The 15843-nt window shown below is 47.9% G+C and overlaps 1 long non-coding RNA gene and 1 pseudogene across 5 annotated transcripts in view; one reads left to right on the top strand and one right to left on the bottom strand.

The window, feature by feature from the left end:
• Positions 1 to 3128: 3128 nt before the first annotated feature.
• On the top strand, positions 3129 to 7699 carry LOC140607501 (phosphatidylinositol N-acetylglucosaminyltransferase subunit P pseudogene; annotated as a pseudogene).
• A 5264-nt stretch (positions 7700 to 12963) lies between these two features.
• Positions 12964 to 15843, bottom strand: part of LOC140606599 (uncharacterized) — a 29366-nt gene continuing 26486 nt past the window's right edge. For all 5 annotated transcript variants that reach the window (XR_012008927.1, XR_012008925.1, XR_012008928.1 and 2 more), the window contains 3 exons: positions 15220 to 15646; positions 14991 to 15144; positions 12964 to 13380 (listed from right to left, as the gene is read on the bottom strand). This is a non-coding gene — a long non-coding RNA (uncharacterized lncRNA). The remainder of the gene's footprint in view (positions 13381 to 14990; positions 15145 to 15219; positions 15647 to 15843) is intronic.

The following is a 15843-nucleotide window of genomic DNA, read 5'->3' as shown; positions in this document are numbered from 1 at the left end:
TGTCTCTGCCTGTCTCTCTCTCTCTCTCTCATAAATGAATAAAATCTTAAAAAAAAAAAAAAAAAACTGACGCACAAACTCAAACCTGAACCTGAGCCTTGACCTTACTCCTGACCCTACATCTAAACAAGTTCCTAGGGATCCCTGGGATCCCTCAGCAGTTTAGTGCCTGCCTTCAGCCCAGGGCATGATCCTGGAGTCCCTGGATGGAGTCCCATGGGCTTCCTGCACGGAGCCTGCTTCTCCCTCTGCTTGTGTCTCTGCCTCTCTCTCTCTCTCTCTCTCTCTCTGTGTCTCTCATGAATAAATAAATAAATAAATTTTAAAAATAAAATAAAAAAATAAACAAGTTCCTAACCCTAACTGTAAACTAATCCTAAATACAAACCCATCTCAGCATCTAAAATAGCCTGGTGCCAGACCATAACCCTAACATTAACCCTAATCTTTATATTAACTCTGTGGCTCTTGGCCAGAGGTGATTCCCACCACCACCAGCAACACACTCCCACCCCCGGGCCCAAGGAAGCATCTGACAATGTCTAGAAACATTTTGGGGTTCCTACAATAGAGGAATAGAGGTGGGAGAGGATACTATTAGAATCTAGGGGGTAGTAGCCAGGGTTGCTGCTAAACATCCTAAAAAAGCACAGGATGGCCCCAAGGATGGATTATCCAGCTTTAAATGTCAGTAGTGCCAGGGCTGAGAAACATTGCTCTAACCTTAACCTAACCCTAATTTTCCATTAAACTAATACTGACCCTAACTTTTTTTTTTTTAAGATTTTATTGATGGAACACCTGGGTGGCTCAGTGGTTGAGTGTCTGCCTTTGGCTTAGGTCATGATCCCATGGTCCTGGGATCGAGTCTTGTGTTGGGATCCCACAGGGAGCCTGCTTCTCCCTCTGCCTGTGTGTCTGCCTCTCTCTCTGTGTCTCTCATCAGTAAATTAATAAAATATATTTTTTAAGATTTTATTGCTTGACACAGAGAGAACACAAGCAGGAGGGGAGAGGGAAAAGCAGGCTTTCTGCTGAGCAGGGAGCTCGATGCAGGGCTGGATCCCAGGACCCAGGGATCATGACTTGAGCAGAAGGCATATGCTTAACTGACTGAGCCACCTAGGAACCCCTGACCCTAACTTTAAATATAACTTTGTTTATTCATGAGAGACAGAGAGAGAGCAGCAGGCTCCATGCAGGAAGCCCAACGTGGGACTCGATCCCGGGTCTCCAGGATCACGCCCTGAGCTGAAGGTGGCGCTAAACCGCTGAGCCACCTGGGCTGCCCTAAATATAGCTTTAAACCTAACTTCCCACACCTACCTCTAACCTAAACCTACATCCAAACTCAGAATCTAAACCTAATTGAAACCCTAACCCTAATCCTAGCCTAGACCCTAATTAGAAATCAAACCCAATCCGAACTCAACCCTAACAACATCCAGGTGGGTGAGGGTTGCTAGGATGAGAAGGGTGAGCTCAGAACCTGTTCCTACTGCTATTTCCCTTGGTTTTTCTGCACAGTCAACATGAGGTTGTTTAGTCTTCTCTGGATTATGCAGGTCCTCTGTTTCCTCTGACCCAGGATGGCACTACTCATGAGCCCCCTCTCCCCGGACAACAGGATATGAAAGGATATGAAATTCAGATTCAGTTTAGCAGTTAGCTGCTTTCCAATATACCTCAGAGGACACTGGTAGAAATGGGTAATTTTTAAAATATGTATTTATATATATATAAAATGAGATTTGGGGGGAAATCCTAACAGTGATGCTATTTAGGTACAATATTCTTTTTTTCAATCTTCTTTTAAATTAAGAAAATGTTTAAATCTGCTCCCCTACTCGATCTTTAACATATCTTGAAGATCAGTAAGTCAGGCAGTATTATCCTTATCTGATAAATAAAACACAAAGGGACAGAGATGTTAAAGGCTTTGCCCAAGACCACACAGCAGGGCAGCCCAGGTGGCTCAGCGGTTTAGTGCTGCCTTCAGCCCATGGTGTGGTCCTGGAGACCTGGGATTGAGTCCCACGTCAGGCTCCCTACATGGAATGGAGCCTGCCTCTCCCTCTCCCTCTGCCTGTGTCTGTGCCTCTGTGTCTCTCATGAATAAATAAGTAAAATCTTTGGGGAGAAAAAAGAAAGACTGCACAGCAAGGCAGCAGAAGAGCCTTGCCAGCTGGCTTGATTCACATCTATTTTCTATACTTTACCCTGCCTCTGGTCTCAATTACTATTATCTCCCATTTTTCCCCAGTTAGTGCAAATATCCACAAATCCTGAACATTTTTTAGAATTTGGAATGACGTGGGTGCATTCATGGTTTGAGAAAAAGAAGCAGAGCCAGTCATGAATGTGGAATGAGAAGGATTCATTCAAATGCCCAAGTGCTCAGTCACAAATGTTTTTTTAAAAAGATTTATTTATTTTATTGGAAAGAGAGGGAGTGACAGAGATAGCGAGAGAGAGAGCATGAAGGGGGAGGAAAGGGAGAAGCAGACTCCTCACTGAAAAGAGTCCAACAATGTCAGGCTCAATTCCAGGACCCCAGGATCGTGACCTGAGCAGAAGGCAGATGCTTAACCAACTGAGCCACCCAGGCGCCCCCACAAACACTTTTAAAAGTATGGGTTGGGGCACCTGGCTGGCTCAGTAGGTTAAGCATCCAACTTTTGATTTTGGCTCAGGTCATGATCTCAGGATTGTAAGATTAAGCCCTACATCAGGCTCTGTGCTCAGCGTGGAGCCTGCTTAAGATCCTCTCTCTCTGGGCAGCCCCTGTGGCGCAGTGGTTTAGTGCCACCTGCAGCCTGGGGTGTGATCCTGGAGTCCCGGGATCAAGTCCCACGTCGGGCTCCCTGCATGGAGTCTGCTTCTCCCTCTGCCTGTGTCTCTGCCCCGCCCCCCTCTGTGTGTTTCTATGAATAAATAAATAAAAATTTAAAAAAAGAAAGATCCTCTCTCTCTCTCCCTCTGCCCCTCCCTATGCTGCTCACGCACTCTCTCTCTCGCTAAATAAATAAATAAATAAAATTCATAATTAACTAATTCATTAATTAAAAGTTCAGGTCCTTGGGGTGCCTGGCTGGCTCAGTAAGTAAAGCATTGACTCTTGATCTCAGAGTAGTGAGTTCTAGCCCCATGCTGGGGTAGACATTAGGGGGGAAGAGAGTTCTGGTCCTTGAATGGGATGAGGTGGGAAGGGGAAAGAAGGCAACCAGGTAATAGGAGCAGCTAAAAGCCCTGGAGCATGGGACTAGGTGTCAGGTTGAAGGTCCAACAGTGGACAGTAGAGTAACTGGTCCAGAGCCTCAGGAAGACCTAAGGACTGTCCTTATCTCCCTACATCTTCTAGAAAGAAGATTGATGCCTCTGCCCAGGACTCTCCCATTCCCGTGGAACTTAGAGCATTGCACTCACACCCCTCGAGCATTGCAGAGGCTTGTGACAGAGCTGAGTTTACACAGGCAGGCTGTAAAACAGAAAGGGTGCTGAGGTAGCCAAGCTGTCGGCAGGGGCCTGAGTGGGAGCTTCAAGGGTCAAGATTGTCTAAAGCCATGGGGAAAATGTTGGAAAGTTTACCTTTACCCTTGCCAGAAAGAGCAACTGATGGCTTTGTTCTTTTCTAAAGCTCCCAATTTGGCTTCATACTAGATCTTGTGTGGGCTTTTATTCCTGAATCTTGGCTAAACTCCTTAGGCTTAACCTATTGGACTCAAAAATATCGAGCAGTTGTATTGCCTGCCTACCTCCTCATGACCATAGTAATAGGTTACAGACTCCTATTTGGAATAAACATCAGGAGTACCTCTCCTCTCAATGCCATTAACACAATCACAGATAACTATGCTAAAGACCCACAGCCAAAAAAAAAAAAAAATTATATAAAAGAAAACGAAATATCAAGGCCATTCCAGCATTAAGAGATATTCCTATTAGTGAAGCAAACCAAATGTTCTTTCTTGCAGCCAGAGAGCTTTATGCCAAAAACTAAATTTTAAAAAAATTTATTTATTTATTTATTTATTTATTTATTTATTTATTTATTTATTTATGAGAGACCCAGAGAGAGAGGCAGAGACATAGGCAAAGAGAAGCAGGCTCCCTGCAGGGAGCCCGATGCAGAACTTGATCCCAAGATCCTGGGATCATGACCCAAGCAAAGGCAGATGCTCAATCACCGAGCCACCCAGGTGCCGCCCCCAAAAACTGAGTGGTATATAGACTAATCCCAAGCATTTACTATAATTTTTGACCAAATAATTTTGACCATAATTATTTTGACTCTCTCTCTCTTGCTAACACCCAATACTGAAATGTAAGAAAAAGTAAGTTGAACTTCTTAGATTAAGTTCCATTAATATTATAAACATTCTCAAATATTAGTTCCTAATGGGCAGAATAAATAAGATACTTTTGTTAATCATCATTAACAAAAGAAAGAAAGCAGTGAACCAGTGAAGTGGGGGGATGAGTAGGAACCCAGACCGAAAAGGGAGTGCACTAGAAGGAGCTATTTGAGAAATCATAGTTTTGAGGACACAGAAAGCCCTAAAATGTTGGGAAAAAGGAGACATTTAGAGATCAAATGTAGAGGAAAGAGCACTGGACTAGGTCCAGAAAGTCTATATTTGAATCTCATCTTCGGTGCAGACTTTAGACAAGTCATTTCCCATAATTTCTCCATCTGGAAAATCAGAGGATTAGACCAGAACTTAAAATCCCTACCAAGGTTGACATTCTAGAATTCCTGACTCCCCCAATCAAAATCACGCTGTGCAAGTCTTTTTCTAGTCCTGTCTCCCATCTGTGTGACTGAACCAGCCTGGCCCTCCCCACTGGGTACTTCTTTCCTTGTGACATGGAATTTGTTTTCTGGTGGGTAGAAGTCTCTGGGTTCTCCTGTTAGACATGAGCCTCTGAAAGAAGAAACCTGTCTGGAACTCCCAGCTCTTGGAGCCTCCCCTACAGTGCTTTGCTAGCCTAAGAGCTCTGTGAGGTCCCCAGGCAGGGATGCCTGTCCTGTCACGTGGCCTCCTCTGGGCTCCTGAAGCAGCCCCTGCCCTATCCCCAGGCCCCAGGGCTGCCTGGCCAAAAGCAGAGAACGTCGGGAGCTCTCCACAACTGCACATTAAACCTTCTGGACCTGGAGGCCCCTCCACCCCAAGGAGCCGATGTTTCTTGCTGAGGAGCTCTGGCTGCACCGAGTAGATGAAAAGCTGTCTTCACAGCAGAGTGAATTCCCTCAGACCCAGAGCAGCTGCTCCCCAAAGTCTCCAAAAACAAAAATCCTCATGAATAAATATTAGGGAAGAAATGAGGTTTCCCAAGAACAAAAGCAGAGTTGAAGAAGTTACTGAAAGAAGTTGGGATCTTTCATCTCACCAAATATGTCACTTATGTGTCGCCCCAGACTCTCCTTGCCAAGCCCCCTCCCACTCCACTGATCCGCAGCCACATCCTGCTTCTGCCTCACATGGAAACAGGCAGCACCTAGGAGATCATCTGCTCAGACTTTCCTTCAGAGGAATAGAGAAACCACAAACAGCTGCCCCCTGAGCCCTCCTGCCAAATTCCAGCTCAGACCGGGGATCTTGATGACCTCATTGGTATCTGAGCTGGAACTCACTTCTCCAGAGACAGAAGGGCTGCCAAGGACCCCTGCAGAGTCCCTGGAAAAAGGAGAGGCGGCATGGTGGGTTCACGTCTGTGCCACACCGGGAGAGATGTGCCAAGATCTCCACCCAAAGACTGAGCCACCAACTTGCCAATTGGCAGCTTGGGGTGAGTCCCTCCACCCCACCATCTCCACCCTGTCCCGTCAAAAAGCCCCTTGCTCTTCCAATCAAAAAAGATCCCAAGTTAGAGCCTCATTCGCTCTCATCTGGATGCCAATATTCAATGCAAATATCCTTGGGAGAAAATGTGCTTCTGTGCTAATGGACTTATCAGAATCCTTCCAAAACAGTTTTGCCGAAAGAGAAGGTGTAAGAGAGCAGGAGGGCCCTGGCAAGGTGGTGGAGCCGTGGGGTCCAAAGGTTCACAGCTCCTACAAGGTCAGTGCCAGAGGGGGAGCCGTGGGATTCGGGTAGAACAAGCCCCTCGTGACGCAGGTGAGACCAAGGCCCAGAGAAGGAGAACACCTTTCCCAGCGTCTCCCAGCAAGTCAGTAGCAGAGGCCAGACCTCAGGTCTCCGGACCCAGCCCTGTGCAGATAAAGGAGAGCCCAGGGCCTGAAAGACACCCCTTGGCTGCTTCAAAGGTTTGCCTGAGCCGGTCCTTCCCCCATCTCTGCCTCTGTAATACTTGGTTCCACCTGGACTGACCTCCACTCTGGGCTGAGAGCCCTGCAGAGCAGCACAGGTGGCCAGAAAGGGGTGGGGTGAGACGGGGAAGGGGCGAAAGATCGTCCTGTGGAAAGATTGAGAAAAGTCTGCTTCTTATCTGCATCAGACCCCGTGAACCCTGTTAAATCTAGACTAGTGCTCCCCTTTCTGGTCCAAAAACCCCAAAGAAAAATAGTAACGCTGTAGGGACCCCTGGGTGGCTCAGTGGTTAAGCGTCTGCCTTTGACTCAGGGCGTGATACTGGAGACCCAGGATCAAGTCCCGTGTCGGGCTCCTTGCAAGGAGCCTGCTTCTCCCTCTGCCTGTGTCTCTGCCTCTGTGTGTGTGCGTGTGTCTCATGAATAAACAAATACAATCTTTAAAAAAAAATAGTAATGCTGTCATCTTTGGATGACACACTAGATTGGCATGCTAATCAATTATTCCCTATCTGGACTCCTCCAATGACACATTTCTTTCCCCTTTACCTTATAGTTGTTTTCGTAGCGGAAAAAGAGTGAGATCTTAGAATCAGGCCTGGGAGATTTGGGTTAAACTTTTCTAAAAATTTCAATATATGACTGTTAGTGAATGAATGAATAATGAATAAATGCATCCTTGTAATTCCTGGAGTACCTAAAGTAATTTTTACACATTGCGAGTGCTCAATAAATGTTACTTGAATTAATGCATATGATGTGTCTTATAGTGGAGCAGCTGGCTGGCTCTGTCAGTGGACTGTGCAATTCTTGATCTCGGGATTGTGAGTTCAAGCCCCATGTTGGGTGTAGAGATTACTTAAAAAATAAAATGAAACAAAGTACTATTTCATCTGCATCTTATTTATTACATGAGAAAAGGAAATCTGCTGACATCTCCAAAGTTCCTGGCCAGAACAATTCAGAATTGATTGTTTGGCCTACTACAATTTATGCCAATGCTGATGAGAACTCCCACTTTCTGGGGTCCCTCCTTTTTCTTCACCCTTGGCAAGTGAATTTCATTGCAGAAGATGGGTAAAGATGGATCTGTCCCAGAGCACCTCTAGGCTATGCTGGGCTTGCTAGGCTTTCTCTCTTCCTACCATATTCATATAATACTTACTGTGAGCTCCAGGGCATCTTGCAAAGCAGGCATGTCTTTGTAAAATACTGTTAGTTCATACAACTCAAAGAATTTCTTTTTTCTTAAATATTTTGTTTTTGGGCATCCCTGGGTGGCTCAGCAGTTTAGCACCTGCCTTTGGCCCAGGGCGTGATCCCAAAGTCCTGGGATCGAGTCCCACATCGGGCTTTCTATGTGGAGCCTGCTTCCCCCTCTGCCTGTGTCTCTACCTCTGTGTGTGTGTGTGTGTGTGTGTGTGTGTGTGTGTGACTCATAAATATAAATAAAAAATCTTTAAAAAAAAGATTTTATTTTTGGGACACCTGGGTGGCTCAGTGATTGAGCATCTGACTTCGGCTCATGTCATGATCCCGTGGTCCTGGGATTGAGTCCTGCAGCAGGCTCCCTGCATGGAGCCTGCTTCTCCCTCTGCCTATGTCTCTGCCTCCCTCTGTGTGTCTCTCATGAATAAACAAATAAATAAATAACTTTTCTTTTTAAGCAATCTCTATAATCTGTACACCCCATGTGGGGCCAGAACTCAAGAACTTGAGATCAAGAGTTGCATGTTCCACCAACTGAGCCAGCCAGGCAACCAGCAACTCAGAGAATTTTAATCACCAGAGTCTAAAAGCAATGATTGGGTCTCACCTCTCAGCAGCCTCTCCACTCTGAGGCTGCCTCCCTGACCCAAGAGGCTCACCTACTCTTCCACTGGAACCCAGGTCTTTGTTTCTTCCCATGAGTTTGGCTTCTACTTTTCTAAGCATTTCCCAAGTATACTCAATATAACTACTCAGATTCCTAGAACCTTTCTACACTGCCTTTCTTCCAAAGTTCCTTCTCTCTTGTTTTTTTCTTAAATATTCTTTTTTTTTGGTAAGATTTTATTTATTTATTCATGAGAGACACAGAAAGAGAGGCAGAGACACAAGCAGAGGGAGGAGAAGCAGGCTCCATGCAAGGAGCCCAATGTGGGACTCAATCCCGGGAATCCAGGATCAAGCCTTAAGCCAAAGGCAGACGCTCAACCGCTGAGCCACCCAGGCATCCCCAAAGCGTCCTTCTCATTCCCAAGTATATTGGTCAAAACTTGCCCACAGTGGTGACTGGGAACAGGACTAAAAGGAAGGGAAATTCTCTCCCAGCATACAGCTTGGGAACTCATTTAGAGTCTCCTTTGGACCTTACATAGGACCTGGCATGCAGTAGGAGCTTAATAAATACATGTTACATGAACATTGGTTTAATATATAAATATTAGTTTAATATATAAATATCTGTTTAAAAATAAATAAATAAATATTGGTTTAATATATCATATTCCTCTGATTTTCTTTAGACTACAAATCCCCCAAGCACAGGCTTAAGAACTGTGTCTCTCCTCTCAGGATGCCTCCTAACCCAGAGGCACTATTTCCTCATTCTACAGGAGGCTTCTGAGAACAAATTCTTCCCACTTCCATGTTCTCTGAGCCCCAAAACTTTACCAAAGCCCTTGCTTAATGATGACTTGGGCCCATGTTTCTCAACCTCAGCTGATATTCTGGCCTAGAGAATTCTTTGATGCAGGGGCTGTCCAGTGCATCATAGTATGCTTAGCAGCATGCCTGGCATCTCCCCCATGAGAGGCCAGGAGCGACCCTCTCTCCATTGTGACAATCCAAAATGTCTCCAAACATTACCAAATATCTCCTGTGGGGTTTTTTTTTTTTGGGGGGGGGGTGGTGGTACAAAATCACTCCCGCCCTAGACTGCAGCAATAAAAGAAGCAATTGCTTTGCTTTTTATTGCTCTGTGGGAATGGAAAATCTTTTTCTAGTAGAGGAAAAGTTGCATATTTATTAGATTAAGAACTGGTGAGTAATGTCCTTCCAACCCTGGGGGTTTCTCAGAATTGAAACTGGGAGCACTCCAGGTGAGAGAATTCCTGCCTGAGACAAAATTTCCATGTCAGGTCATTGGGGTACACACAGAGTGGTGAAAAAAGGAAGTGGAAAAGTGTGAGGGCATGCCCCAGAAGTTACTAGAAATGGCGATTACTTTCCATTCCTCAGGACCTGCCAGCGCTCTAAACCTGGGGTCAAACACATAAAGGCCTACTCTGGTTGGATCCTACCTGCCTGCAGGAACTGGAACCCAGAGAGACCAAGTGACTTTTCTGATGTTGCACAGCACATCAGAGGGGGAAAAAAAAACCCCAGCAAGATATGAATTCCCTTTGAAGTTAGACATCTGAAAGCCAAGGGAACACGGTACATCCCCACTGCCACCCAGAACCTGTCTGCCCTAATCTGACTCTGGAAGCACAGACTAGACCAGAGCGGGAGGAGGGAAGCATCTACTGGTGATGTTCACTTGAGGGGTGGGGGACAGGGCTGCTCACACTAGCAGGCTGCTTCCCAAGATGCTCTGGGTTGCTGGCTTCTGAGCCCACTATCTCACTTTCGTGTTGCTGTGTGGAGATAAGCTATCAGCTTCTGCAGAGGATCAACTGAGGAAGTTGGGAGGGGTAGCCTTGGCAGCTGGCAGGAAAGGGCTGGCAGGAAAAAAAAAAAAAAAAAAGCAAAGTATCCTGGGGACAAAAGTGCTGACTGGACAGTTCAGGAGGGAAGAAGGGGGAGCGTCGAGGCAAAGGGAGAAAATGAGAGAAAGAAAGGCAGAGAGAGGCAGAGAGACCCACAAGAAAACTAAAATGACTCGGCCAAAGAGAACTTGAGTAGAGAGCTTTTCCCCTCTTTCTATTAAAATTGTATTTTCTCACCAATCTGTAGAGGTGCTGGTTTAAAGTGTTCTTTCCACCTGTCTTGCCTTCAAAGAGCTAATGCAAACCAAGTATTCTTAAAACATATTTGTGGATGCCTGGGTGGCTCAGGGGTTGAGTGTCTGCCTTTGGCTCAGGTAGTGATCCTGGAGTCCCTGGATCAAGTCCTGCATCAGGCTCCCAGCAAGGAGCCTGGTTCTCCCTCTGCCTGTGTCTCTGCCTCTCTCTCTCTGTGTCTTGAATTAATTAATTAATTAATTAACGAATAAATAAATAAATAAATTTTTTTTAATAAATAAATTTTTAAAATGTATTTGTGATCCCCACAAAGGATCAAGTCTTCAAGAGTGATTTACTGTGTGACTTCAGGAAAGTCATTCAACTGTTCTGAGGCTTTATGCTCCTCTCTTTAAGAAAAAAAAAAAAAGGCAGAGATTACCCCGCAGGCTCTAAGGAGAGGCCTCATAGTCTAACTCACTAGAAGTGCTAAAGAGCTGTTCTTTCATCTGGAACTACCTAGGGAGAGATTTTCTTACCATGAGCTTTTACATCCTCATTCATTTGAATTGGCGCTCTGGGAGCCGGGAAGAGAACAGGTATTTTTATCTTACTTTAATGGATAAGCGGTGGTATAACTAGTAAAAAATGGATCTCTCCTTTGTTACACTCCTCTGCATACTGTGGAGAAGGCCCAGGCTTTCCCCCTTGAACAGGATTCTAAGACTTGGCTGAGCAGACTGGATTTTGGGGGATAGAAGGGGACCCTGCTCTTTGGAGAGGAGAGGCACCCATAGACTGGCATAGGGGCTGCTGGTATCATCAAAAGGCTTGAATTGGGAGCTCTCTCCTGAACCCAGCCACTCAGCCCACAGTTACACAAATCCATGGTATGGCCTGCTCTGGCTCTGTTTCAACGCAGGAACTTAACACAGGGCTATACTCCATAAGGCCCTGATAGGACAAGTCATAGGTGAGTCAGGAAGCAAAGCCAGTAATAAAACTTCCCAGGTCTGTGCCCTTCAGAGGCAAGAACAGTCACGTCTTCTTGTCCTGTCTTATGTGCTCACTCTCCCTTTCACTTTCCTCCAAGGCCTCCTCTCCCTTCCCACCCAACTGCTAGGTGGCAGCCCTTTATTTATACTCTTTTCTCCAAAGCCCTCATCCTCCAGGGGGCCGACTCAGATTACACCTGCTCTTGAGGAATCCTTCCTTTACTTTGTTATTAGATCCCCAAATTTGTCTACAAGAACAAGACCCTGGGCACACAGAAAGACAGCAGTAAATTAGGGGTGAGTTATATGTCTCGGGTGATGTGTGTGCTAGTGTGTAAGTTAACACCACATGGATGGAATCCAGAGCTGCCCCTGGTCAGGTGCTGCCTTGGGCTCTGGAAATTACCATTTTTAGGGAACTGGTTTCTAAAGAGTGGAAGGGACTATGATTCCCCTTGGTTGTTATTCCTTTTCTTTTTTTTTTTTTTAAGATTTTATTTATTTATTTATTCATGAGAGACAGACAGAGAGAGAGAGAGGCAGAGACATAGGCAAAGGGAGAAGGAGGCTCCCTGCAGGGATCTGGATGCAGGACTCGATCCCAGGCCCCGGGAATCACAGCCCAAGCCAAAGGCAGACGCTCAACTACTGAACCACCCAGGCGCCCCAGTTATTATTCCTTTTCTATGTGAAACACAGCCCTGGCCCTATGTCCCGCCTGCCCAGGACAAAGACCAAGTGGGAAGGCAGCCTGGGTGGCTCAGCGATCTAGCGCTGCCTTCAGCCCAGGGCATGATGCTAGAGACCTGGGATGGAGTCCCATGTCGGGCTCCCTTCATGGAGCCTGCTTTGCCCTCTGCCTCTCTCTCTCTCTCTCTCTCTCTCTCTCTCTCTCTCCCCCTCTGTGTGTGTGTGTGTGTGTGTCCCTCATGAATAAATAAATAAAATCTTAAAAAAAAAAAAAAGAGAGAGACCAAGTGGGAGAGGGTACCCCCAGTGGGTGCGGGCTTCCTCCAGAACCACCCTGTGATATCACTGTTGAAGTGTCTGCCTCTCTGCTTTGAAGCCCACTACAGAAGAGTCTCCAGGAGGCAGAGGAGGCCTCCGTCATGCAAAAGACCAAAGGGAAGTTCCAAGTTCAAGTCCAGGAACAGCACTAGAGAGGAAGGGTCAGGTCATCAAGCAGAAGGAGCCTTTCCCTCAAGGAAGGATACAAAATTACCGAGGAACAGGAAGAGCTTCCTCCTGTCTCTACCTCCAGGATACCCAAGACCTCACTCCCTCTGCTCCCCCCCCCCTCCGTCCTTCCCCGACCTGCTCAACCGGAGAGAGACAGGGTCCCTAGACCTTGCAGGAGCCCCCTGAGCCAGGCCGGATCAGGGAAGGACGCCCGGGGAAGCTCCCAGGCAGAGCAGGGCGGGAACGCCGGGCCAGGGCTCCCCGGGCTGCGGCCGGACGGGTGCAGGAGGCGCAGGGGCCCGGCGGGCCGCGGCCGGGGCCCCCGCTCTCCGCAGATTCTTTTCCAGGGTGCGCGGGGTGCGCGCGGGCGGGAGCAGGAGCGAGACGAGCGGGCGCGCGAGGAGGGGCCCGGGAGGGAGCCGGGGCGGGGCGGCGGAGGAGGCGGCGGGCCGCGCGGCGTGGGGCCGAGGCGCCGCTAGGGTGCAGCTGCGGGCCGGGCGGGCGGCGGGCAGGGCCGGGGCGGGCGGAGCGGCCGGCGGCGCAGGCGAGGCCGCGCGGTGTTGTGTTTCCACTGTAACTATAATTAGGCGGATTCTGTGTTTATTTAGGCTGAGAGCTGTAAGATAAATGACAGCTTCGAAGATGCTTTTCAGCACTTCATAAATCACCCACGGGCCCGGGCGGTTGGCTTCTGCCCCGCCTGGGGTCGTCCTCGCGCCCTGCCCGCCCCCCCGCCGCCCCGGGGACCCGGGCACCCCTGGGACGACCCCCGGGACGATCCCCGGCGCTCCCAAGGGAAAAGGGTGCCTGTCCTTCCCGAAGCTGGCAGCGCCCGGGCACAGGCGGGGGGGGGAGGGGGGCAGGCTGGTAGCAGGGCGGCCTCCTCCCCGAGGTGGTCCCGGGGGCCGCGCGGGGCTCAGGTTGACAGGCAGGCTTGCCCTCCTCTGGGAGAAGATGGTCTCTAATCGGCTCTAATTCAGGCTCTCTTCCCTGTGCCTGGCTGACACATCTGGAGATTTACAAGAGACATTTGAGAAGTATTTATAGCACAGGGGACTTTTCCTTCCCCTCCTCTGAGGGTCTGAGCCTCTCTAGGAGGCTCAGGGTGGGAGGCTCCGAGTCCTTTCCCATAGGAGAGCGCATTCTTGCAGAGGGGTGGTGGACAGCAGGCCCTCTCCCCGTTGGGACCTTGGAAGTCCCTGGCCAGGAAAAAGAGCAAAAAACTGGATGGTGACGCACCCGCTGCCTGGCCTGGCCTGGGTCAGGTCAGTTCCCTCAGCAGGAAGGGAGAGCAGGGTGGAGTGGAACATTGGGCCTATAGGGCTGGGACTGCAAGCATGCAAGCAGCACGCAGAGGTGGTAAACCCGACAGAGAAGTGAACGTGGTCTGAACCAGACACCTTCTCATGCAGAGGTTTCAAATCAAAACAGCCACTGCCAAGTCCCAGGTCAAGTGTCAAAGCTAGTGGCGTGGACCCTTCTCTTAGTCTGGGAGCACGGATTTGGAGAAATTGGCCTTGGTAAAACCAGCAGGCCAACATTCAGTAGGCAAAAGGCCACAATAATCTTATGAGGCCCCGTGCTGCCAAGCCTAGGCCCAGCGCCGGTTTGGGGAAGTTTCACCAAGCCAGCAAGGAGAGAAAGGGATTCCTGGCTTCAGACATCAAGGTCTGGCCGAAGGAAGGAGAGGTGCTATATGGGCACTGCCCTGTCCCCTGGGCCTAGTCCTCCCCAGAAGGGGTCTGCATTCCACCAGAGAACAAAGCCATCTTCTCATATGGAATGCCGCACCCACAAGAAAATAAGCAGAGAGAGCAAACTCAGGAGCTCTGAGTAGATGTGCTCACGTGTGTGACCTTGTGATCTCTATCAGAGTGGCATTCCTCACTTATTTGGTATTGATTAGCCACTGTCTCTGAGTCAGGCACTATGCTAGGTGTTAGGCACAAAAAGGTAAAAGACACAACCCTTTCCCTTCTATTCTAGTGGGAGAGATGAACATAAAAGCAAATCATCACAAGTGGTTATTATGACGACAAGTACAAAGTAGGATGGAGCCTGGCACCTCCTTGAGGAGACTGGGTCTTTTCTCTCCAAGGGTCTTTGGTGCCCCAGAGTGGGGGTTTGGGGGATTCCTCAAATCTAGGAGTAGCTCTGAAAACACTACAGAGCAAGGGTTAGGAGCGTGGACTCTACAGTGGAGCATACTGAGTCTGAATTCCAAGTGCAACATGGGACTTAAACGCATGACCCTGAGGTGAAAGGTTACATGCTCTTCCTACTGAGCCAGGAAGGCACCCTCAGTCTGAATTCCAATTCTGTCACTTAATAATGGTATGATCTTGAGCAAGTGTTTGACTTCCCCATACCTCTTCTACAAAAATGGGGAGGAAGGGCAGCCGGGGTGGCTCAGTGGTTTAGCGCTGCGTTCAGCCCAGGGCCTGATCCTGGAGACCCGGGATTGAGTCCCACATCCTGATCCCTGCATGGAGCCTGCTTCTCCCTCTACCTGTGTCTCTGCCTCTCTCTCGCTGTGTGTGTGTGTCTCTTGTGAATAAATAAATAAAATCTTAAAAAAAAAATGGGGAGGAAGAGGATGATGATTACTATTGGGCTTACCTGGGGATCCCTGGGTGGCTCAGCGGTTTAGTGCCTGCCTTTGGCCCGGGGCGCGATCCTGGAGTCCCGGGATCGAGTCCCACGTCGGGCTCCTGGTATGGAGCCTGCTTCTCCCTCCTCCTGTGTCTCTGCCTCTCTCTCTCTCTTTCTATGTCTATCATAAATAAATAAATAAATAATAAATAATAAATAAATAAATAAATCTTAAAAAAAAAACTATTGGGCTTACCTCATAGGGTTAGCATGAAGATTAAGTGAGAAAATGCAGATCCAAGTGCCTGGAACATAATAAGTGCTCAATAAATGTTAGCAATGGAAAGGGAAAGAGAGAAAGAAACTGAATGGAAGAGAAAAGGAAGGAGGGAGTTTGAGAGAGGAGGAGAGATCAAGAAAGCCTCTGTGTGTTTAGGCAGGAAGAAAATTGGGAGAAAATGCTCAGGTCCCCTGAATGAGGGAAGTACTCTTTGGGAAGCCCCTGCTACCATCTCCATAGTTTGTAAGCACTTTCTGGTGAACTGAAAGGATTTGGTTCTCATCCCAGCTCTTCCATTAGTTGCTAACATGTTCTTTCTCAGTCTCCATGCTTCAGCTCCTCCTCTTTGAAAAGAAGCAGGCGGGCCTCCTTCTACAATCTTCGTTTCTGACATTTTATGGATCTGTTCAAGAATGCACACAAAAAATGAATGTTAGTATGTACATAGATAATTTTACAAATCAACTGCAAGACTGTATTGTTGCAACGGTTTCTAAGCAATGCTCTATCGCTGCTAAATGTCTTTTGTGGCACTCAAAATGATGATATATTATCAGCTGTCCTCCGTCCTGACAAACATCTTTGTGACACTATCAACAG

Source organism: Canis lupus, chromosome 16 (genome assembly GCF_048164855.1).
Source record: "Canis lupus baileyi chromosome 16, mCanLup2.hap1, whole genome shotgun sequence".
In the NCBI taxonomy this organism is placed as follows: domain Eukaryota; kingdom Metazoa; phylum Chordata; class Mammalia; order Carnivora; family Canidae; genus Canis; species Canis lupus.
This window is presented reverse-complemented; position numbering and strand designations above follow the sequence as displayed.